The sequence below is a fragment of the Carya illinoinensis genome, chromosome 15 (assembly GCF_018687715.1).
Source record: "Carya illinoinensis cultivar Pawnee chromosome 15, C.illinoinensisPawnee_v1, whole genome shotgun sequence".
Lineage (NCBI taxonomy): Eukaryota > Viridiplantae > Streptophyta > Magnoliopsida > Fagales > Juglandaceae > Carya > Carya illinoinensis.
In genome coordinates this window covers 15,599,576-15,624,814 of record NC_056766.1, presented here as the reverse complement: position 1 = coordinate 15,624,814, position 25,239 = coordinate 15,599,576, and the positions used below count along the sequence as shown (strand labels likewise).

Here is a 25,239-nt window from a genome sequence, read left to right as displayed (position 1 = left end):
ATGAGGTTGATTTCAGTATTATGGTTGCATTTAATAGTTTGGTGTAATGTTTATATAAGGAAATTATAGGCAAGTAGACAGAAGTGATCTTCCCACAAGACTTTTGGTGTAATACTGAAGTATACAATGAGTCATTTATTTCCAAATGCTGACAGTAAATATGCAGCGGTTGTGTACCATAATTGTAATATGTATATAATGTGCTTTTACTGAAATTACAATGTTTATAGTAATGATGGCCTTGAATTTTTATGTAACAAACAGATATGTTTTGGGGTTTGCACGATGCAAAAGAGTGGCAGGGGTATACCTATGTCTCCTCACAGTTTTCAGTGCAGCACAGTTGTGGATGCTCCAGCAACTAGTTGTACAAATAATGATCTAAGCTTCCAAAAAGCATCTGAACCTGATTTTTATTGTGTGTTTATTGAGAGTGTGAGAAAGATACTATCCATATGTACCCAGTGACAAAACGACTATTTTATTGCTCCTCTTTATAGTTCACTACCTTCCATTAATGCACCATGCCAATGTATCTGTTTGGTTTAAGATTCAGTACAATGTAGTCAGTATTGGATGAGTATGGTTGTTAAAATGCCAACAATGTTGTATTGGATGATTAGTATGGTTGTTAAATGCCACGTTATATTTGGATGAATGTATATTTTTGGTTAACTTTGGCTTTTTTGTATTGTAGTATTTGAGGAAATTGTGAGTGAGTGGAGCAGCCTATTCAATTAGGTACCCAAGAATTTGATATAAGCAAACGAAAGGTGCAGCAGCCTGGGGAGATTTTTTGCAGCGCCACTCCTTGCGCTGGTAAAAAAAAATACAAGCTGGCCACTTTATTTCCAACGCTACATGACCGCTGCTTTTAATCCCAACAGATTTTCAGATTATACTTGCAGCGCAACACACACCGCTGGCATAAACGTGAAACAGTAACGAATATTTTATTTTCAGCGCTACTTACACCGCTGGTAATTGTTTAAAGTCAGTACCCCAATGAACTTTGCAGCGCTGTAAATCGCTGCGAATAAAATTATTTTGCAGCGTAATACACAACGCTGCAAATAATCGTACCTAGACGCAGCGTCATTTTAGTTCGCTGCAGATAATTTATAATTATTGGCAGCGATTTGATGACAATTTCTAGCGATCTACTTACGCTGTAAATGATTTTAATCAACGATTTTTGGGATAGGAGGGAAGGATATTATGGCGAATAATTTCAGATTTGCAGCGCCTAGAATCGCTGGTAATAGCTGTTTATATACAGCGAAATTTGTGTATCGCTGAAAAATTTTATAAGTGAGTATGCAATTGCGACTAAAGGCCGGCGCAGTATAAATCGCTGGTAATAAGTATTTCCAGCGATTTTGGGGGTTTTTACCGACTATTTTGAGCGCTGTAAAAGACCCTTTTTCTTGTAGTGTCATCTCATCTTAACTCATCATTACAACTTTTTCAAATCATCGTACAAAATATAACAAACAATTTAACTTTTTCAAATCTCAATACAAAATTAATATTAAAAAAATTATATTATAACAATATTTTATTCATTACTATTTAGAATATCTCATCTCATCTATATAACCAAACAGGACCTTTCACATTAAAAGTGTAATCTGTGCGAATAAACAGGTTTGCAAATAGATTTATATATCGAGAATATGTAAAATGAAACCTGATAATTAATTAGCAAATGCAACCAAATATGAAAAATATCTTATTAGCAAATGCAAAATGCATTTTGTAACGTCTCTAGTTCGTTAATGAGAATTACATTTAGAATTTGAGATATCTGCCTTCCATTCATGAACAACACAAGAAAGAGACTTGTAAGACGACCCACCAAAGTTCAGTGCTTTCTCGGCACCGTCTTTCAGCTCTCTGGCCCTGTGCCTCATCACCTTCCCTTCATTACCCTCCATCACCATCCTGATCACCCTCCCGATGTCCTCCTTTTTGATAACTCCTTTTTCTAGTCCTCCCCCTGCAGCCATCTTAACGGCCACGCCGACCTCTTCGACAAGTATCGTCGCGTTCATTCTCTGTTCAGCATAAAGTGGCCATGCGATCATCGGCACACCGTGAGTGATGCTCTCCAGTATGGAGTTCCATCCACAGTGAGATAAAAAAGCACCGGTCGATGAGTGGCGGAGTACCATTACCTGTGGAGCCAAGGATGGAATCACTAGCCCCACTCCTTTTGTCCTCTCCAGGAAACCTTCGGGCAAATATGCCGTTGGATCGTTAACATCTCCACCCGCGTTGAAGAACGTACCAGAGGCTGACGCATTGGTCGGTTTACGCACCACCAAGATGAAGCGTTGCCGACTTAGCTCCAGACCCCATGCCAACTCAGTGAGTTGTGCAGCTGTCAAAGTCCCTCCACTGCCTAGTGCTATGAAAAGAACTGAATCTAATGGTTGTTTATCCAGCCAAGCAAGACACTCAGCATCCGTTTCAGTCATTGGTACTTCATCCTGTTTGATAAGGGGCCCAATGGCATGAATCGGTGGTGTGGGTATTTGCTTATAGAATGAATGCTCTCTTATTGCTTTAAGCGACTTTGGTTCAAGATCCTCCCACAAGTTCGAGAAAATCCCGGTTGCCATGGGCAATCGGCTAAGGTGGAGCAGCAACCACTTGTACTCCTCAATCTTCCTATTCCGGGCTTGGTCCAGCAAGTCCTCAATTCTTACTGGTGCGCAATCTGGTACTTGAATTGATTAAAGGAGGTCAACGAACTCGCATTCTACCTCTCTGTCCAGAGTAGGAAGATACAAGGAAAAGGAAAGGAACGCAGTGGAGGTAGTGCAAAAGGTATAGGTAGGAATTGAAAGCTCCCTACAGATTTCGAATGCTTGGGTACAGAAAAAATCGATTACTAGAGCCTGAGGCTTGCCCAGCTCAATGAGGACCGACTTTAGATCAGACTTGAGGCTCTCCTGAACGATGATAGATAGTCGGGTGAGGACGAGAGTTTCTTCACTGACAAGGGCAGAAATATCAACAGGTGGGAGGTCGATGACTTGCAGGCCAGGAGGCAATACTGTGCAGGCTGGTGAGCGGAGAAGATGAGTTTGAGCGGCGGATGCTTCAGTGGTGATATTGAGGAAGCTAACATGGCAATTGTGGTGGACGACGAGGGACTTGGCCAGCTCGAAGAGGGGGATAATATGACCCATGCCGGGACTTGGGAGGACTGCAACGTGTGGTTTCATGGTATCGTATTCAACTTCAGCCATGGCTAGCTCTTAGTTTGTGAGATGCGGCTCTGTGAAGTTGGGTTAAGTGCACAAAAACAAAGAAAGATGATAATGATAACTTGCTATCTCGTGATTCTTATCACCAGTTAGACGATGACGAAGACAAACACTATTTTCGGACAAAGAAGGTGACATCATGGATGAGATAAGAATCAGCTTTCACAGTGGCGCAATCAGGAAGACGTTGATAATGATGAAATGAGATTCTTTACTAGTCAAATGGAGTCTTAACTAGAAGACGTTGATAACATGATCCATGGAGTCTCCTTCAAGCTGCTTAAGCCTTTAGCCATTATAAGAGCATCTTTAATGGTTTATCTATATTCAAAAGTTATTCCATTTTTTATTTATTGAAACAAAAAATCAGCCACATTAGATTATTTATATCTAAAATTTTTAGCTTTGACCTACCGTAAATGAAAAGTAAAAAGCATATTTGATATTTATTTTAAACCAAACAAATCTATATTAAAAACTCTCACATATTTTCAGATCTTATTTCTCTCTCTCATCTCAAATGGTACTATCTTATTTTTATTTACTGTATACTTGAACCAATACTTCTATCTTTTTTTTTTTTTTTTATTTTTTATTTTTATTTTGTCTCTCATCTCAGATCTTATTTTACTTAATACCAAGAAAATTTGATGTAGAGAGTTGATGTGAATTATTTATTACTATATTAATAATTAAATTATTTATTATTATATAATAAATAAATAGACAATTTAATGTAGAGGTTTGATGTAAATAGTCAAAGTCAAATTCATCTTACATTATTTTATTATTATATAATAAAAAAATAGTTATTCAAATATAGAGATTTATATAAATGGAATAGTTAAAATTTAAATTATCTTACATTCATCAAAATTATCTTTTACATATACCTAATCTAATAACAATACTCTAAGATTCAATGAAAGAAGACTGTTACATCCGTGTGTCCAATAGGAGTACCTAGAAGTGTAAATTTTTTTTAAAATACTTTTTAAAAATTTTAAACATTTAAATAAAAATAAAAAATAACAATTTACTAAAACATAATTCCTTAATCTTTAAATTGAAAAACTGTATCCATAAATTTTATCGGGACCCTCTATTGGTCGATATTTGTTCCGACAGCCCATGTTTTCTTGTCCACAAGTAGGGCTTACCTTCACCAACTAAAACTTTTAGAAAATGGCACTACGACTATTAACTATGTTGACTATATATGATTACTTATATATTTTTATTTTTTGATTTTTTTTAATAATTAAGAAAATGATTATTAATAAATTTATATTATTATATTTTTTTAATAATCAAAGATATTTAAAAATGATTTAAAAAATTTATTTATATTAATATACATATTTAATAAATATATTTAATAATCATCCTAATATTGTACAAGATTTTTTCCAACTCATCATTGGGGGGACAAGGTTGAGTTGGAGTGTCTTCTGCCACGAGAACATTTTCTATATTGTATACTTACTAGCACCTGGAAGTGGGCTTTACTTGACCTTGTTCTGACAGCAGTCGGTTTTTATTTATTGTTTCCTTTTAATCGGAATAAAAGAGTTACAAAAAAAGTTTTTCTATTTAGAAATTGAGTTATGTTAGGTTCAATCATTTTTATATATTTTATTAATGTAATTGATCAAAATAATTATTTTATATTAAAAAATAATATAATTAATCATATTAATAAAATATGTAAGCAGTATGTAAAAATAATTACTTATAAATCTGTTATTAAAAGAGTATAGTTAAAACATATCACTTGATGTGGCATCAATACAACTACAAAGATGTGAAAATAACAATACCATTTGTGTTAACTTGCGTAAAAGAGTTTCGCATTAGTGGCAACTGCAAGTTGAGGGTGTCAATAATAAACACGCTTACAAATATATAAATATATATATATATATATATATTTTCCAAGTATAAAGACTATATATCATCGGGATATAGTCAAAGAGTGAGTTTTACAGAAAAACTTACACATCTTGATAACATTGAGGGTAGGTTATCTGGTCCCTCTCTCTCTCTTCTCTCTCGAGCGTGAGTAGGGTTTAGTGCTGCTGTTCTTCGACAGTCGGCTTCGTCTCACTGGTTGAGATCTCGTCTTCGTAGTCAGTGGAAAAGGAGATATGGCCGATGATGATTTAACAAAGCAATGGGAAAACCTACATTTGTCACGGGAAGAAACAACTGTAGTGCATTTCAAGACTGAGGTGGGAAACACAAACAGTTCTATAAGAGGAAAGCTCTGCATCATTGGTAGAGTTCTCTCTGAAAGAGGAGTAAATAACGAGGCTTTCAGATCTACTATGTCACAGATATGGAGGCTCGATGGTTGGGTTCGTTTCAAGGATCTGAATGAGCAGTGCTTCCTCATAGAATTCCAAAGTAAAAAAGATAAAGACAAGGTCTTGAGTGGGAGGCCATGGTGCTTCGACAGAAACCTCCTAACCATACAAGAGGTGGATGAATCGATGTCTATTAGTGCCATTAACTTCCAATATGAACCTTTCTGGGTCCAATGTTATAATGTACCTCTGGCTGCTATGAACGAAGAGATGGGGATACAGATTGGGGAAAGCATTGGTCGAGTGATACGAGTAGATGCTGATTCAGATGGATCAGCGTGGGGCCGCTGCCTTCGAGTCCGGGTGGCTATTGACCTTCATAAACCTCTCCTACGAGGTATATGGTTAGTCTTCGAAAACCAGAAACTGTGGATTTCCTTTAAATATGAACGCCTGCAGAATCTTTGTTTCCACTGTGGGGTTTTATTTCATAAGGGAAGAGCCTGTGGAAGGCCATATTTTGAAGCACAAGGTGAAGAAAAACAAAAACTGCAGTATGGTCCGTGGCTCAGGGCCCAGCCAATGAACACTTCGATCTTTGATAATCGTAAATATGGGGGTAAACCTGATAAAGAGAAACAGTGTGATCATAAAACTACAAGGAAAATGGATGTAGGGGGTGGAAAACCAGAGCAGCAGGAGAGTATTGGAAAAAAAAACATACCTGAGGTCGTGGCTGAGGAAGAGAGGGTTTTAGATCCTACTGGACTTGAGGGAGGCATTAGAAACAAGTCCCATGAACCTGAGGAACAGCCTGGTACTTTTTACAGAAAGCCTAGAGAGCATAACGTACATGGAATTAAAGAAGGGTACAATCAGGATAGAAGTACTTCTGATCAGGTGGAAGCCTTCCCCGATCCTATTGGCTTAAGGTGTTTGATGGACCTTGACCAAGATGCGGATATGAGCAATAACCAAACCTTCCAGTACAGGGAACTAAGTCCAACAATAATCCAAGCCACCAGTCAAAGGGAGAAGGGACTACATCTAGAAGTCAAACCTAACCTTTCTGAAGCCAAAGATCCTACACTGCCACAGAGGGACAATTCCACTGATGTGGAGCTAGCTCAGACTAATCCTCATACAAATAACACGAGTAGTAAGGGGAGGTGGAAAAGGAAGGCCAGGAGCAAATTGGATATCCAGAATACGTTGAGTGAGATCATCAGCAACCATCAGGAAAATGGCCAAAAGAAAAGGGGGATGGAGGGTGAAAAGGAGGGGGTCTATCCTGTTAAAAAGACCAGGTACAATGGAGGAGGCAAAGAGAATCAAAATGATAAGGCAGTGGCTGGCTCCCAGCACTGCCACCCCAAATGAGTCTCCTATCGTGGAATTGTCGAGGGCTTGGGAACCCTCGAACAATTCGAATCCTTAGAAATCTTACTAAGGATAAGTGTCCCAGCTTAGTGTTCCTTGTGGAAACTAAGTCTAATAAGAATAGAATGGAAGTGGTTAGACAGTCCCTAAAGATGGATGGGTGTTTTGTTGTTGACAGTGTGGGCCTGAGTGGGGGCTTAGCATTACTCTGGAAGGAGGGGTGGCAAGTCAGAATTATTAGCTACACGAGGTGGCATATAAGTGCCAGTGTCATTAGTGAAAAGGACAGCAGGCCATGGCAATTTACTGGTTTCTATGGGCATCCTGAAGTAGGCAAAAGGAAAGGGAGTTGGGAGTTACTACAACTGCTAAAACCTGATCCAGTGGTACCTTGGGTGTGTGCAGGTGATTTTAATGAGATCCTCCATCAAAGAGAGAAAGTAGGAGGGCCGGGCCGACCCTACAAACAGATAGAGAACTTTAGACAGGCACTAGTACACTGTGGTATTAGAGACATTACTTATATTGGTCAAAAGTTCACGTGGTCTAACAACAGAAGGGGCAGGGGCTTTACAAAAGAAAGGATAGATAGAGTAATGGCCAACAGAGAGTGGTTTGATCTTTTTCCTTCTGCAGTATGTAATGTGATGGCAGCTATCAAGTCTGACCACTCACCACTAAGTATCTCAATTCTTCATAATGGTGGAAGGGGAAGTAGGAAAAAAAAAGTTTTTAGATATGAGGCTGCTTGGGACATCAGAGAAGGCTGTGGTCATGTTGTAGAACAAGCATGGTCTAAAATGGGAGTGGGGGGGGACTTAGCTGAAGATCTGAGAACTAAGCTGGAATTCTGTCAAAAAGACCTAACCAAATGGGAGAAAAATCACAGCAAAGCTGAACTGCAAAAGAATTCTCGAATGTGGGCTAAGATTAGTCATTTACAAGATAGTGGAGATGGGGAACATATTGATGCTATGAGACAAATGCAAGAGAAGGCTGAAAAGTCCCTGGCCGAAACTGACATGAAATGGAGGCAGAGAGCTAAACAACATTGGCTGAGAAAGGGGGATAGAAATACAACATATTTCCACATGCAAGCGAACCAAAGAAAAAAGACAAATGCTATCGCATCCATAGATGATGACACGGGCAGAACTACCTCTGAACAGGGAGAGATAGGTGACATCTTCACAGGTTTCTTCTCTAACCTCTTTAGTTCTTCTTTGCCATGTAATATCGATGTATGCCTCAATGCCCTCAAGCCAAAAATCAGTCAAACAATGAAGGAGGTTTTAGCTGCACCCTTTACTGCAGAGGAGGTCAGGAATGCCATTTTCCAAATGAATCCATTAGGATCTCCTGACCCTGATGGATTCCCAGCCCACTTTTACCAAAAACATTGGGAATTGGTTGGAAAAGAGGTGAGTGATTATGCACTGGGTGTCCTTAACAAAGGGGGTTCTCTTAAAAAGGTCAATGATACTTATATAGCCCTCATTCCAAAGGTTAAAAGGCCAAAGAAAGTAACGGAATTCAGACCTATTAGTCTATGCAATGTCCTATACAAGGTGGTTTCAAAAACAATGGCAAACAGGATGAAACTCATCTTGCCTAAGATCATCTCAGCAAACCAAAGTGCATTTGTACCTGGAAGACTTATTTCAGACAACACCTTAGTTGCTTATGAAATCCTTCATTCAATGGCAACAAGGATGAAGGGCAAGAAAGGGTTCATGGCTCTCAAATTGGACATGAGTAAGGCCTATGACAGGGTGGAATGGGCCTTTGTAGAAGCTGTAATGACCAAGGTTGGCTTCCCTCCCCAGTGGGTGGACTTGGTTCAGAGATGTATTAAGTCAGTGTCCTACTCAATTCTTGTGAATGGGGATCCTCAACAGTTTTTTACCCCATCAAGAGGCATTCGTCAGGGAGATCCCATCTCACCTTACCTCTTCATACTATGTGCAGAAGCCCTCTCGGCCCTCCTGCAAAAGGCTGAAGTGATGGGGGAAATAACTAGTGCCCCCATAGGAAAAGGTCCCACCAAAGTGAGCCATTTATTTTTTGCAGATGACAGCCTGCTGTTTTGCCAAGCTTCACCAAAGGAGCTTACCAAAATGCTTAAGATCTTGGATGTGTATGAACAAGCCTCGGGTCAGGTGCTCAACAGGGACAAGTCCTCAGTTTACTTCAGTAAGAACACGATGAAGGAGGTGCAGAATGTGATCTTACAGCTAGCAGGTATAAAGGCAACTGGTAATTTTGAAAAATATCTGGGCCTCCCTGCAGCCTTAGGAAGAGCTAAAGTAGCAGCATTCCACTCCCTTGTAGATAGGACATGGTCTAGGGTAGTGAACTGGAAAACCAACCACTTATCTGCAGCAGGAAAAGAGATCCTCCTAAAGGCAGTTCTTCAAGCTATACCAACGTACTCAATGGGTTTGTTCCTGCTGCCATACTCCATTACTCAAAAATTAAACAAACTCCTGAGGAAATTCTGGTGGGGATTCAGTGAAGAGACCTCAAAGATTCAATGGGTCTCGTGGGACCAACTAAGTTCAGCTAAGGAGATAGGTGGTCTTGGGTTCAGGGACTTCAGAATGTTCAATTTAGCCTTGCTAGCCAAGCAAAGCTGGAGAATATTGCAAGAACCCACCTCTCTTGCAGCACGTCTTTTAAAACAGAAATACTTCAACTCAGGGGAATTACTAAATGCAAGGTTAGGAACAGGCCCTTCCTATGTGTGGAGGAGTGTTATGGCTGGCTTATCTATTCTCAAACTTGGGCTTAGATGGAGAGTTGGTAATGGCAAAAGTATTAACATATGGACTGATAGGTGGATACCCTCTCTCCCCTCGGGTTCAGTGGCATCTCCAAGAGAAATGGATTGTTGGTGTGAAATGGTGAGTGACCTTATTAACCCAAGTCAAAGAAGCTGGAAAAAAGAGTTGCTACAGGAAATGTTTTCAGAGCCTGAGATTCAAGGCATCACTTCGATCCCAATCAGCCTGGGAGGTAGGGAGGACAAGATGTTCTGGAGTTTTACTGCAAATGGGATGTACACTGTCAAAAGTGGATATCATCATCAGAGGCAAGTGGAGGTTGAGGTAGAAGGGGAACACTCAAACAAGCAGCTAGAATCTACAGTGTGGAAGAAAATTTGGCAGCTGAAAGTGGCCCCTGCAGTTAAAATTTTTATCTGGAAAGCGTGTAATGAAGCCATTCCTACCCTAGCAAACTTAAAGAAGAGGAGAGTAGTGGAGGACAGCAGCTGTATTGTGTGCAAATCAGAACCTGAGACCTCAAGCCATGTTCTCTGGGGTTGTCCTGCTGCAAGGGACGTGTGGAATCAAGCCTGTGTAAAAATTCAGAAAATGTCCTTCCATAGTGACCAGTTCTTCAAAGTTTGGGCAATGTTAGTCCAAAGATTAGAGGTCAGTGAGTTGGAGGAAGCTGCAGTTACACTGAGGGGTATATGGTCTCGACGAAATGATCTAGTTCATGGCAAAGATTTTAAACACCCTTCCAGATTGTACCAGGGAGCCAAGTTAGAAGCCAGTGCATTTATTGAAGCAAATCTGGTAGGAGAAAACCCCCAGTTGAGATCAGAAAGGTCCCTACAAACGTGGTCTAAGCCAAGTGAAGGTATGTTCAAGGTTAATTGGGATGCTGCAATAAGGCAGAGTGCGGGCAGGATTGGTTTGGGAGTCATAATCCGTGACCATCAAGGATTTGTTGTTGGTACTTTAAGGGCACCCAGACCTCTCAATGGAGGAGCTTATGAAGCAGAAGCCTGTGGTCTTTTTGTGGCAGTAACTTTCTGCAGGGAACTGGGGCTTAACCAGGTCGTTTTGGAGGGAGACTCAAGACAGGTAGTTACCCAACTGCTTGGTCAAGAGGTTGATGGTAGCATGGGGGGGTGGTTTGTTGAAGAATCAAGACAGATGTTGACAAGCATAGCTCACTGGAGGGCCTGTCATGTCTAGAGGGAGGCGAACTCTGCAGCTCATGTTCTAGCAAAGTCTGCTGTGTTGTTATCAGAGGATTTGTACAACATTGAAGAATGTCCTGAGTGCATTACTTCTATTGTAACCTCTGAAATGTTGTTAAATTGATTAATGAGATCAGTTTCTATTTCAAAAAAAAAAAGAGTGAGTTTTACAACCTCTACTGGCAATTACAAGATATCATATAGAGTACCAACACTTGATTGAAGTTATTTTCAAGTACAAACCTTGGTTGAATGAACACATGATTATTAACAGACAGCCAAACATGATTGTGAGGGAAGTAAAACACCAAATAAATAAATAAATAAATATAAAAAAGGGAAGAAAGAGAAAGGAAGATGAGCGAGAAGGCAAGGGAATCGCAACAACCAGCAGACAACTTTTCAGTCAAACAAAAGGATCGACTACAATGGCTAAAACCCTCTGGTTTGTCTCTCTCAAAATTTATATGAATTCCTTTATACTTATAACCACTTCTTCTAGTGAGAAACACTAGCCGCGCAACCTTGTGTTCTAATAGAGAAATTCAGCACGAACAAGTGCATCTGCCACAAAGTCGAGTCCCTAGACTCGCTGAGGGGTAAGGAAGTCAGGTCCCTAGACTCGTCTGGAAGTCAGGTCCTTATACTCGTTGCGGGATAAGGTCAAGTCTCTATACTCACCAATCCCCCGTTCAACAAAACCGAGTCCTTAGACTTGCCACGAAGTTGGGTCCTTTGGCTTGTTGCTGGGTAATGCCAAATCTCACTACAAGGTTTATTCTGTTTTGCGGGGTGCGAGGAGGCCGCAATTCCCTTGCTTTCTCGCAGATTCAGATGTAAAGCTGCGATTTCCGTTCACCGCAAATTGGTCGGGAGTAATGCGTTTGGTCCGAGTACTTTCGGTGAATCCATGAAGTTGGCCGCAGTTGCGACAGATTTTGCTGCGGATCTTCCCCACAGTAGAAGTCGATGGACAATGAGGGTTTGAAGGGCAATTTCGGTGGATAATCGTCGAGTACACTAGTACTTACGACCATCAAAAGGGGCACTGCAAATGCAACGAATCGGCGAGGTTTGGGTCATCGAAATTGATCATCCTGTTGCCGCCGACTGGTCCTGCAGCAATGGTCCCCCGAATTTGTTTTGTTCGGGCAATTACCGCCACACCTTGTGACGCCGCCATTACAAACTTTCTACGAGTTATTGGGTCACCGCAAGAGGTACAACTGTAGACGAAAAGGGCATGCGGTGGATTTGCTTACACTAGAATTCATCATGAGTGCATGCGGGCAGCGGTGAATCCGCAGGAAATGCCAAAAGCTAACTACCACATTAAAACCAAATGTAAGTCGGTATTTGGGGTGAATGATTTCTCAGTAGCAGCTTCAAACCAATGCAAAATTGTTTTTTCCTTAAATCAATCAAAATATCAATAAAAATATTGTTTGTTGGATGCAGAAAGTGATCTATGTCTGGATTTGTTTGCTTTTTTCCAAATTCATGAGCCATAATACGTACGTATGTTATACTGTTGGAACTGAATAATCTCATGCATGTATCCAACCATTAATGTTGTCTGATGCTGTCACCAATTTCTGAATAAACTGTTGTCACCAATTTCAGTTAGTTTTCATACCATAGATTTGTTGTCCAGATCTGTACAATATTGATCCTTTGGCAATATACCCATTCTTGCTCTATGTATCAATTGAATTGAATCCATGTAAGTAAATCAATTATTTCTTTATGGTGAAATGATCAATAGCCCAGCTTGTATGATCAATTTCCTAGCATTTTTTTCAAATGCCAAAGCTTTTTTTTTATTAGTTATTTGTTTGTGATTTAATGTAGGAAATTGACAGCATGTTTGCAAACAACCTAAGCACCCTATATTGAAAACATGCATTTTAATGTATAATACTACCATCTAGTTTAATTAGAAGCTTGAATCAACATCTCATTACTGGAACATCATTCATTACAGCAGGTACAACTCTTAAATGTCATGCAAAATCAAGCTTATATTCCCCTATACATACTTATACTAAACACTAGAAATATCATGTGCCACTCATTGGTGAAAGGATCAACATTTCTATACATTTAAACTTGGGAGTGAAGTCTATAACTAGCATCCTGCAAAAAGGCTCATTGGTGCATCAAAACATTACAAGCTTCCCTAAGATCATCCTGTGAGAGGTACCTGCAATTTACAGAGATGAAAATAGTTACAGTCAAAACTTTAATTGTAGACTATATGACGAAAATGAGATATGCTTATTGATCAAAAAATCATTCGGCTATACTCCACCTATACTTAGACAAAATAGGATTCAGTCCTATTAAGATATATTCCCTCAAGTTGCAAGTTTTACATTCTGCATTTTCCTCATGAAACCTTGTTATTCCTCCTTGTACTTGGCATCACATGAGTATCCAAGGTAGAGAGATACTTATACTGACATTAGAAAAGCTTTAAAATGTGGGAATGTACTGACTGAAAGTCTAAAACTGCTTCTAGTATTAACAAGTCCCTAAGTGGCTTCTAGAGATTGATTGTTAAATTTTAACAAGTAAATTGATTGAGAATAAGGGAACTAATTATTCCATCTCGGCAATGTATTTCCTTTTAAAAAAAGCAAGCTGCTAGAATTGAAATATCTAGCAATCCTACATGCATGTTAGTGTATAAATGCAGTATTTATAGCATAGTGAAAGTTCCACATGGATACTTTTCACACCAAACATCCTTAGGAGTCAGAGAAATGCAGGTCACAACAATTGCCACCTTACTTTTAAAAAATCCATCATTATACTCCATTAATATAATGCAAAAACAAAATAGGATTGGGAGATATTGAGCTATATTCTCTCAAGTTGCAGTTCTTACATTCAAGCCCCCAGTATCTCACCCCATGTCTTACTACTTGTACTTGGCAGAACTTGGATGAGTATCTTCATAAAACTAGCTAGATATACTGACATTAGAAATGTCAGTGAAATGTTGGAATTGCTCTATATGAAGCTTTATGTTACTGCACCTACTATTAACAAATTCTATAAGTGCCTTCTAGAGAAACTTGGGGCCCATTAAAACAACATTGTTTGAGACAAGTCCCTACATGGTTATTCAACAAGGCAATAAAATCCTTGTTCATAAATCAGGATTTTATTGGAAGAACTAGCAATCTCCCATGTACCCAGATAAATGCAATATTTAGAACAGTGAACGTCACATCATCCTTTCTGAAAACAATTTACTTGAGACAGGAACTCAGATCCAAGGTCAAAACATCTACATGCATAGTGATAATAAAATCCTCCTCCTATACTCCATTACATATACACTTATACAAAATAGGATTTTGTATAAGTTAATCTATATTCTCTCAACTTGCAATTTTTTTTTCCCTTCAAACATTATCTTACTAGCAATAAGTTCCTTTAAACAATCATAAAATCCATTACAGAAAATAATCATATATGACAGTGATTTTTACCTAGAAAGCTAGATGTGTTAAAATTGGAGGTTTTCATATCACAAATTCCAGCAATATACATCTCTCTTAACCATTAAACCTAAATACTTCCATAGGAAGGGGTTTTAGAGAATACTTACAAAGTGTTGCACAAACCTTTAATAAAATGAACCACAAATCCTTTTTCCAACAATATGATCTTTAGACTCTGCTGTTATGCCATTCCCGTAAAACTACACCAGCTGAATTCACCTGCACCATTTGGACTTTACAAAATCTGTAACTAAATAAATTCCTGCCACCAATTAATTACTAAGACTTCTTAACAAAATATCAAAATAACTCATAGTTCATAAATCCATCCAGCTAAAGATCATCTCCTTGAGTGTCAGGATTAGACACTCTGAGATGTTGAGTCATTCATCTTCTGTTCATAGGAAATTTTCCAAATCAATAATTATTGTACATCCCTTTTCATCTCATCCAATTCGGTCTTGTACTTCAATGCCTCATTTTTATTCTTCTCATTTTCTTGAGCTAGCTGCTCAAGTTGTGCCGACATAGCTGATGGTCTATTCTCAGGTATAACTGAACCACCAAGTCCTCTTGTATAACTAGACCTGTGTCCAAGCACATCTCTGAATATCACTTTTGCAGCCTCATTTGTGCGCTCCTCAGGCTGAATCTCATATAATTTCTCACACATCGTATTCTGATGCAAACATGTAGGATGATATGAGTTCTAGTTACTAGAAGTAGAGTAAACTAATTAAAAACTGGTCTATGAATGCATGTGCAATATCACTTAAATTTTTAAGTTCTTGAGCACGTACATCGTAAGTTTCTGTCATGGGAGTGACAAATGCCCCTTTCTTCTTTGACCAATGAGTTTCTTTATAGAATTTAACCAAGTTTGATGCGCTTGGACCCTTCAATCACATACATAAATACTACCCACACCTCTTTCACAAACACACTACAACTGACCATTCAGCTTGACTGTTATTAAAATAAATAAAATCTTACCATCTCTTATATTAACCTCACAAAAGATTTTCTACCTGCAGTGTGGTTCACCCACTGCATTTTCCTATTTGCCGTATTTTGCTTACTTTTTTTCTACAATATAATTATTGATAAAGTTAAGTCCATACTCAACTTTATATCACTTTCTAATTACCTATCATCAAATCTAATACTATATAAATCAGCACATTATTACTTTTACACGGGTTTGTTACCTTGAAATCATTGCTCCCCCATCTCTCACATAGCTTTTTTCATACATCTGGTTCCACCAATGAAGTTGACTTCATTAATGCCTCCTGGTGTGTTGCACAACCCCTGTAAATTTTATGAAGCTGGTAGTGGTAGTCATTGAACTTCTTCCCAAGGTTCTTCTCTACCATCTCACAATGATTCCTTTTGCTCCAATCTAGAATGAAATCAGCCTACAACATCATACAAATTAAAGCCTCAGCACATATACATAAAGTCCTTTAAACTAGTTATTGTTTGGAATACGCAATTAACTTCCCAAATAAATTACTCTAGCTCAATACCCTAGCACGATTGATCAGCTCCTCTTTCTCTTGAGCATCTACAACATCCCAACTATTTTGAATCATGGTTGCGTGGTGTTTGATAATCCAAGTAACTCTTGCTGTAAAGAACACGGCATTGTCACGTGATGGTGCCCTCTCACCATCATTAATTTGCAATGGAATGAGACCATGTTTTCGAAGCTTCATAAACTCAGTGCACCCAGCTGGTCCACGACACTGACGCATTGCAAGTTTCCCTGGCATTTATAGAAATGACAATTAAATTTTGAAATGCACTCCAACACCAAAACATTTCACTGTAACCGAATAATAACTTGCAATTTATTTGGCCAAAACTGTATGACAGCTCAATGAATAAGATCCTATTTTTTTAGAATTTTCACATGTGACCTCTTGTATTACCATTATTCTCAACCTGAGTATCTGGAGTCCCACTGCTAATTTCATTAAACTGAGTTGCCAAAACCATATCTGGGGGCTATGTTGAGTCATCCGATGATGAACTTTGCTCAACCATTCGTGTCCACGTACTAGGTTGCTCTTGAGGAGTTGGACCACTCCATGTGCAGCCATGACTTAGGGGTATGCGAGATTGTGTCATTCGGCCAGCTCCACCAACTCCTCTTCTTGTTCCTCTCATGGCAACTGAGACTTACAGTGTAGGCAATATCTAATCTATTGACAAGAATTGGAAAATAATTACTGCCATGAAACTAGATGCATAGAGGATGGGTTCACATCATCAATCTATATAGATGTCCTACACATGATACAAGCAACTACGTACATGTTTTAACAATTTAATGAGTTTACATTAAGTTTAACACAAACTTTAATCATCAATAATCTTCCAAGATTTCATTCAAACAATGCAACTTACAAATAACGAATCATCAGCATATATATCATTATTTTACTACCCACATTATCCACAGAAGCACCCAATAAAAACATCAATAATTTAAACTTTCTTTGTGCCTTGTGATAAGCTGTAAATGATGCATAAATTTCACACCTTTCATATACTATGTTAAAGCCTGCATGCTAGTTGACCTTTTTCATTATCTATTACCAAATAGCCATGCTGGAATGCACATTTTTCAGCACAAAAAAATGTGTTACTTCAACCTGGTAGACCCTGTTTCCTCTGTGGCTGTAGAGAATAACATGTACTCAGTGCTGTAGGTGAAATGCAGGTGACTTATAAACTGTAAAGTTAATGCATATTTTAAAGCACTTGACTACACCTCTATTAAAATCCATCAACCAATGATTTTTCATTCACCCTAAAACATATTGGTGAATGTACTTAGCAAACCATATACCCAACCTTCCCAAATATTGTGTTTTACATCTATAGCATTCAGGCATGATGAAAAAGGGTTGAGTACAGAGGATGCCAATGTAATTTTCCATCCATGACTTTTTGTCCCAACTTTTCTCCTCTTTCTATTCAAACAGTCATAAAAAAAAGTCTCTTCCTGAGCCCCAGTTCTAGTCCTTGGGGATTGAACTCAGATTATAATTTAAACTTAGCAGTTAAACTTGGAACCACTTAATGAAAGTATTCACAAACTGATTTTAGGTTACCCAACATGAGGATGCAACTCAGAATCATTCGAATCTGACCTGGAACTGAAGCATATATTAAAAATTCATTTTATATCGATATCGTGTGTGTAAAAGGTGAGTCTGACTACTCCACCGAGTGAGGAAGTGACTTTCTATGGAAAATCGAGAAACCAACTTTCAACGTGAGAAAGCTCAGAATCTTTGGATATTGATATACTATCTTCTTGAGTGAGATAGTTCTATATTCTTTGGATATAGATATACTATCTCCTTGAGTGAGAAAGTTACTTTATAAGGAAATAACTGGACCTTTACTTTTGACAGTGAAGGTGAATTTCTAAAGAAAATCCAAGAATGAACTTTTGAGAAAAATGTTCACTTTCTTTGTATATAGATATACTATCTTTTTGAGTGAGAAACTACATTGTAAGGAAATAACAGTAACTAACCTTTTAACATTGAAGGTGAATTTGTAAAGAAAATCCAAGACCTCACTTTTTGAGTAAGAAAGTGACTTTTCGTAAATAAATCTAAGTTATAACTTTTTGAGGTCAGCTGAGGAAAGTGGCACTTTCTATTTTACTTTATCTTGATATTTTATAGAAAAAGTTTGTGTCCCACCTTTTTCCCCCCACTTTTTGCCGCTTAGAAATTTGGCAGTGTTCTTGGCTTTTGGTGACTACTGTGCTTCACCTTTTTGTACAGGTCGTGGGACCCAATACATGGAACAATAAAAAAATGCAATTTGGTAAAATTGCCTCTTTGTCGGTTACAGAGGTACAAAAATTCAGCGGATGTAAAAAAGTCAGAATCCTTTTTTTATTAATTATAATTGCCACACCTTCAGTATATATTAATTTATTACATCTTTATTCTTTAACCAAAAACATCCGAATGACTATTGTCATCTTATGTATTTATATATATTGTGATATATATCAATACATTTCGACATATACTAAGTCTATGTTATAAAACTGATAACTAATTCATCATTCATATGGCTTTCGGTGCATATCCTTGCATGAGTGAAGAAATGGACTCACAATGCTCTACAACAATGGTGTGGATGTCAACATTTCTTTGATTATTTATATAAGTTACCAAATCAATATGTAAAGTATGTGATCTATATTGATGAGCATCTTATGGGTGAAGGTCACAGACAGATACAATATTCTGTGCATATGTCACAAATTGATATGGTTTTGTGATGATACTTTATTATTTCAATTTGGAGATATTATAGATGGAGTGCCAATTTTTTTACGATATCAAGCCCCAATTTCCACTTAAAAATCCAGGAATTTCCAGTTCATAAATGAATTAAGTAAATATACCTAATAATCCATATAAACCTTCAATATGCAGAATTGATGCATAACATTCAATAAATATACCTAACAAATATTTCAATTTGGTAGGTATATATGGCCGACTTCTGCCAAGAATGATTTTTTGCCCAACCTATGCAAAAAATAGATAATCCCTAGAATAATTGAGATTTTTCTGATAATGAATATGTATGCGCTTGGATCATCCCTGTAGTGAACAGATTCTGATAATCTCACATAATGACTTTCAGCCTTGAATCATCCTTGTAATGGCAAATGTTACTATAATAATGGAATAAATAAATGGTAAAAATGTCATTTATCAACTCTGAAGTAAAATTATCTAGTACATATATATGCATAACATTCCCTTCGTATTACATGATCCATCAAAGATACACATATGAAGAACTAATAACAAAGGTTTAGACTGAGTAAGTAAACTAACATTCAAAGTCAATTGTTAATATAGGTTACAATTGAAAAACCATTATCACTGAAAATCTGCAGAAACCTATAATTAAAGAAGCTAGCACTATGCTCCTCTCATTGTACTGCTCCACCATTTTCTCCAATATTTGTCAACTTCCATCGGCACTGTGGAATAACATCAATATTCTGTGTGAATAAAAAACTCTGATACACATGATAGTAATAGCAGCAGCTGTATAACTTAATGAATTGCACTAATTTGTATTTGACTTATCATGGCTATTACCTCACTATAACCAAGAATAATATGTTATTGGTTTCCTTTACAATAAGATCAATATAGCATATTTTCAGGTGATGGAGAAACTTGTAGAATGTGTCCATTTCTTACATACAGAGATTCATGCAACGTGATGTAATATGACAAAGTGTGTAAACACTAATGAATATTCTTATTACATCATACTGCCAAGGCTTGTCTTGGTCTTCTAAGGGAACCTTGTGAGAAGCAATTTTGTACTGCCTGTCTAATTAACTAAACTTCTTGTGTTATGTCCTCTTTTGCAGTAAATGATGACAAGCCAGTGAAGCTGTAGGACCTCAAAACCTTCTTATATAGAATTTCTCGATAGATAAAAAAATAATGTGTCAATATCATGGCTTATAAAAAATGCCATTTATTTAGACATGATTGTTTCCCTTTATTTATCATGGCAACAACTCCCCTTATTTCCATCACATTCACAAGTTCAGCTCAATAAATGCAACTACTATTTTTCCATCACATGCACAAGTTCACCCCAATAAATTACAGTACTATCACATGTCATATGCCTATTGACTATTCTAATTAAAAATGTAGCTGAGTATAGAATAGCATACATGAGCCAGTAAACTGCTTCAGCTGCATTTGTTACTATATTATGAAAACCTGCAGTATTTTTCACAAAATATGAATTTCCTATTTGTATTTCTCATCACCATATTGTACGTTAAACATTATATATATGCAACCGACCAATTCCATTCCCATTTGCACAAAAATGGCAACTGCAATAGTTGAAAGCATTTGAGTCTCTGCACAACGATTGCATCACTGCAATACCAACCAACTCAGATAACCTGCCAAATCAAAAGAACGACCACAAATTAAACATATTCGATCCTGGGATTAAAAACCTAGCTGAATTCATACTTATGCATGGTACACACACACACACACACACACACATTAAATGTTAGCAAATATCTACATTATCTATAGGCAAAAGTAAAACTAGCATAAGGCAAAGACAATAGCAATGAATATAGAAGTAAACATTCCATGCTTACTTAATTATTAGAGTCAGTTTCATGATGATTGTCTCCATCCTCTCCGCTTGACTCAGATGTGTTGTCACTATTCCAATCACTTTCCTTCGAGGAAGAGTCTATACTAAGAAACTCATCCTCCGTCCCTATTGGATTAGGGTGGTCTAACATCACTGTCTCATCAAGTACAATCGGGTCGATATCTACTCGATGCAAAGGCATATCTACGCATGTATCATCTGCCGATAGAGAATATTCTTCATCTTGGTATGCTTCTTCCTCAGCCTCCTCATCATCATCTTGATCGCCAACTGTTGTGCTGGGGATGTCATAAACATTCCTAGTGGTGACCTTTTGTACTACTAGCCAATTTTTCCCTAAACTCGTATCTTTCAGATAAAAGACTTGAGATGCTTGGCATCCAAGTACAAAAGGGTCTTCCGGGTAAGATTTTCGAGTTGAGTCGAGACTTGTAAAGTGACTGCCAACACGAATTCCTCTTCTCATATCACATACATCAAACCAATCACATTTGAACAAATATACATGGCGCCATCCCAGGTAGTTGAGTTCAATAACGTCCATTAAAACTCCGTAGAAGTCTATAGGGCTACCTTGATGTTCCTCAGGAACAACCACACTGCTGTTTTGTGTAAGACGATGTTCTTCATGGTGCTTTGTGTGGAACCTGGTTCTATTCATAATGCAACCAGTATATGGTGCAACCCATGGGTCAGGTCCACACGCTAGCGCGTAAAGATCATCGGACACCTCATCAGGGCTTGATTTACGCAATTGCCTAATCTGATTAAAATAAACAAAATGTTAGACATTGTTTATATTTTGCAAAAGTAAAAAAGCAACAAAATCCTGTTGCTAATAAAATATGTTACCGACAAGGCACTCACGCGCTCCTTGAACCATAATGGAAATTGATTTTCGTATGCTGAGTCAATGTTAATTACACATTCATCTCTCAATTTGTTGTAATTCTCCCTGCATTAATGCATTCAAAAGACTTGTCAAATTCCATTAGGCATGATGGATAAATATAGCAAATATTTATTGGGCAACAATTAAGCAAATTGAAAGATGATACTTACTCGAGGTAGTGGGTAATGTCAGGACAATTGTTGAGGACATACCAACATTGTTTGGCAAAAGTTTTCTTATCTGGTCAAGTTGGACTTGAAGCAGCCAATGACTACACCTTTTGTGTGAATATTGAAAACTCTAATTTATGACTTCCTTCACAAACATCTACATTGCGTTCTTCTCTATGATATCTAGTTTTGATATCATGGAGATACATGGAGCAAAAGTCAAACACTCGATGTGAATGTAAGCCTCAGCAATGGACCCTTCAGCACGAGCCTTATTTCTGACATACCGCTTAAATTTACCCAAATACCTCTCAAATTGATACATCCACCTATACTGGACAGGCCTAGCATACAATGCCTCACGTGGTAGATGAATAGCTAGGTGCACCATTACATCAAAGAATACAGGTGGGAGTATCATCTCAAGTTTGCAAAGGATGATTGAAATATCATCCTCAAGACGCTTCAAGACATCTACAGCCAATGTGCGTGTGCACAACTGTCTGAAAAATGTGCTTAGTTCAGTCAAAGCCAACCGGATGTCAGGTCGCAAGTACCCAGCAATAGAGACAGGAAGTAGTCTTTGTAAGAAGATATGACAGTCATGACTCTTCATTCCAGATATTTTACAACCATTTAACGTAACACATCTAGCAATATTTCCAGCAAATCCATCTGGGAATTTCATAGCTTGTAGCCACTCACAGAAGCTTCTCCTCTCATCTCCGTGCAACGTGTAACACGTAAGTGGCATAATCAATTTTTGTCCATGTTCTTATAAATGTAATTCCTTCTTTATACCAAGAAGCATCAAGTCCCTACGTGTATTAACTGAATCTTTTGTTTTACCCGGAATCGTCATCAATGTTCCTAACACGTTGTCACAAATGTTCTTCTCAATATGCATGACGTCAATTAAGGTAATTGGAAAAAGATACCGGTTTTTGTCCAATTAAGTTCATCAGGTAGCCGCTTTCTCTTCCTTACACCTTTTCCAAATACTACATTTCCGACATTGCCGAGTTGATTAAGTAGATCGTGGCTAGATAATTTACAAGGTGTGGTGGGGTGCTCAATATTGCCATTAAAATTAGCTTTGTTCTTCCTCCAAGAATGATCTGGAGATAGGAAACGACGATGACCCATGTAACAATGTTTTCGATCATATTTCAACCACAAAGAATCAGTTTCACCATTACAAGTTGGACATGCCAATTTTCCTTTCGTGCTCTACCCAGAAAGATTTCCACATGCAGGAAAGTCATTGATCGTCCATAATAATGCTGCATGTAATTGAAACAATTGTTTTCTCGATGCATCACACGTCTCAACACTATTTTCCCACAAATCAATTAATTCATCAATAAGTGGCCGCAAATACACATCGATCTCATTGCCCGGGGCCTTCGGTCTAGGAATTAAAAGAGATAGCATGAAGAACTGGTCTTTCATGCATAATCATGGTGGCAGGTTATAAGGTACAAGTATTAATGGCCATACACTATAAGGTTTATTCATATTATTGAAAGGGTTAAATCCATCACTGGTTAGACCAAGGCGCACGTTACGAGCATCAACAGAAAATGAGATATGTTCTTGATCAAATTCCTTCCACCCAATTGAGTAACGTGGATGTCTCATCACGTTCTCATCCTCGACACGGTGTTCTTTGTGCCATCGCATGGCTACAGCTGTATCTTTTGACATAAACAACCTTTTCAATCTTTATTTTAATGGAAAATATCGAAGTACTTTGTGGGGGACTTTTTTCTCTTTAGTTGTGCGCGTTACCCATCTTGACAAACTACATTTGGGACAATCATGCTTGTCAGTATTCTCCTTTCAGTATAGTATACAATCATTTCGACATATATCAATCTTTATATAGTTAAAACCAAGGGCCCGCTCCATCCGTCGTGACTCACGGTATGAGTCAGGCGAAAGTGCATATGGAAATGAAGCTTTCAACAACTTTAGAAGCATGTCAAATGATTTAACACTCCACCCCCCAATCGTCCTTATATACAACAACTTTACAATGAATGATAACTTTGAGAACTTAGCACATCCTAGGTAGAGTGGACGTTTAGCATTTTCCAATAATTGATCAAAGTTTTTTGCCCTAGGGTCCACATAGGTGGTCCTTCCCCGGTAGATTGTCCAACTGGCTCCACATTCGTAAATGACCCAAGACGGATGTCATCTAACATTTCATCCATGTCATCAACGTACTCATCATTTTGCAGTTCATTGACATCATCATCAAGGTCATTACCATCCCAAGTCTCTTCCTCCCCATGAAAAATCCATTCAGTGTAGTTTTCATCAATTCCTATGGTGAATAGGTGTCTTTGCACCAAGTCTATAGTGTGAAAATAGTTATTATGACAGTTACGACAGGGACACCTGATATTGTTTGTTGTTGCATGAGCTTGGGCAAGTGACATGAATTGATGTACCCATTCTTGATATTCTGTGGACCTAAATCGGTCAGTAATATGCATCCAGCTTTTATCCATGTCAAACTCACTGTAAGATGAAAGTAGTGGAGTTGGATAGTTGTCAACTTATTCTAAACAATCTTACATGTGAAAGTCTTACTACACAAAGGATTTATAAATTGATATAATGCAATTAAACCATGCCACATGCTATAGAATGTGAGTAATGGCCCATATAAAATTCAGTAGTCAGTTGTGTCATGCTGCATAGATTGGTGAAAGGATTGTAAAAGGTTGACAGCACAGCTGTTGCAATAAATACAAACTAAAACTGTAACAAGTAATTGGCATATATAATTAATATACTGAAAAATTTATATTTCTCACTCAAAAACTAAAACTAACAAAAGAAACAAAAAAATATATTAGTTTATTGAGTGGAAAAATGTAATTCTCAAACTGCAATCAAGCCACTTGTACAAACTCATTGCAGATAACTGAATTTCTGGGCCTAATTCAGAATGATAACATGTAAATTAATGTCATCATGGTCTAATCATGTTCAAAAGTTGTGAACTTTTTCATTTTATGTTTACTAAGACATCAACCTTTTGAATGTTCTATTTGGCAATTCTGTTTAGTCACTGCTCTGAAATTTTACTTAAGCATACAAACATTCAAATGGTTGATGATCTTCAAACATGCCTATTTCTGGTGCAAGTATAAAAAGATAAATTGTTTTTCTGCTCACAGATTCAAAAAGTGCTCCACGTACCCATGGGGTCCAAAAATTTTGGTGGGTCTAAAATACTGGAACTCTCTTACTATATGCGATAAAATTTCAGTATTCCAGGCTCTCAAGTTGTCCTAGAGATTCATCATACCACTTTGAGCCACATGATCAAAAAAGCAAAAAAGATAAATATGGAAACTTGTTACTTTTTTAGAATGTTGTACTATGTTTGATTTTAACCTTGTAGATAGTTTCCCTGAGGCTATACTATCTATTGTTGAACAACACTTAATGCTAGTTAGTCCTATGTAAAATCA

The 25,239-nt window shown here is 37.7% G+C and overlaps 1 pseudogene; it reads right to left on the bottom strand.

Annotated features, from left to right (window-relative positions):
• Positions 1-1,775: 1,775 nt before the first annotated feature.
• On the bottom strand, positions 1,776-3,340 carry LOC122296695 (annotated as a pseudogene).
• Between the last annotated feature and the right edge of the window lie 21,899 nt (positions 3,341-25,239).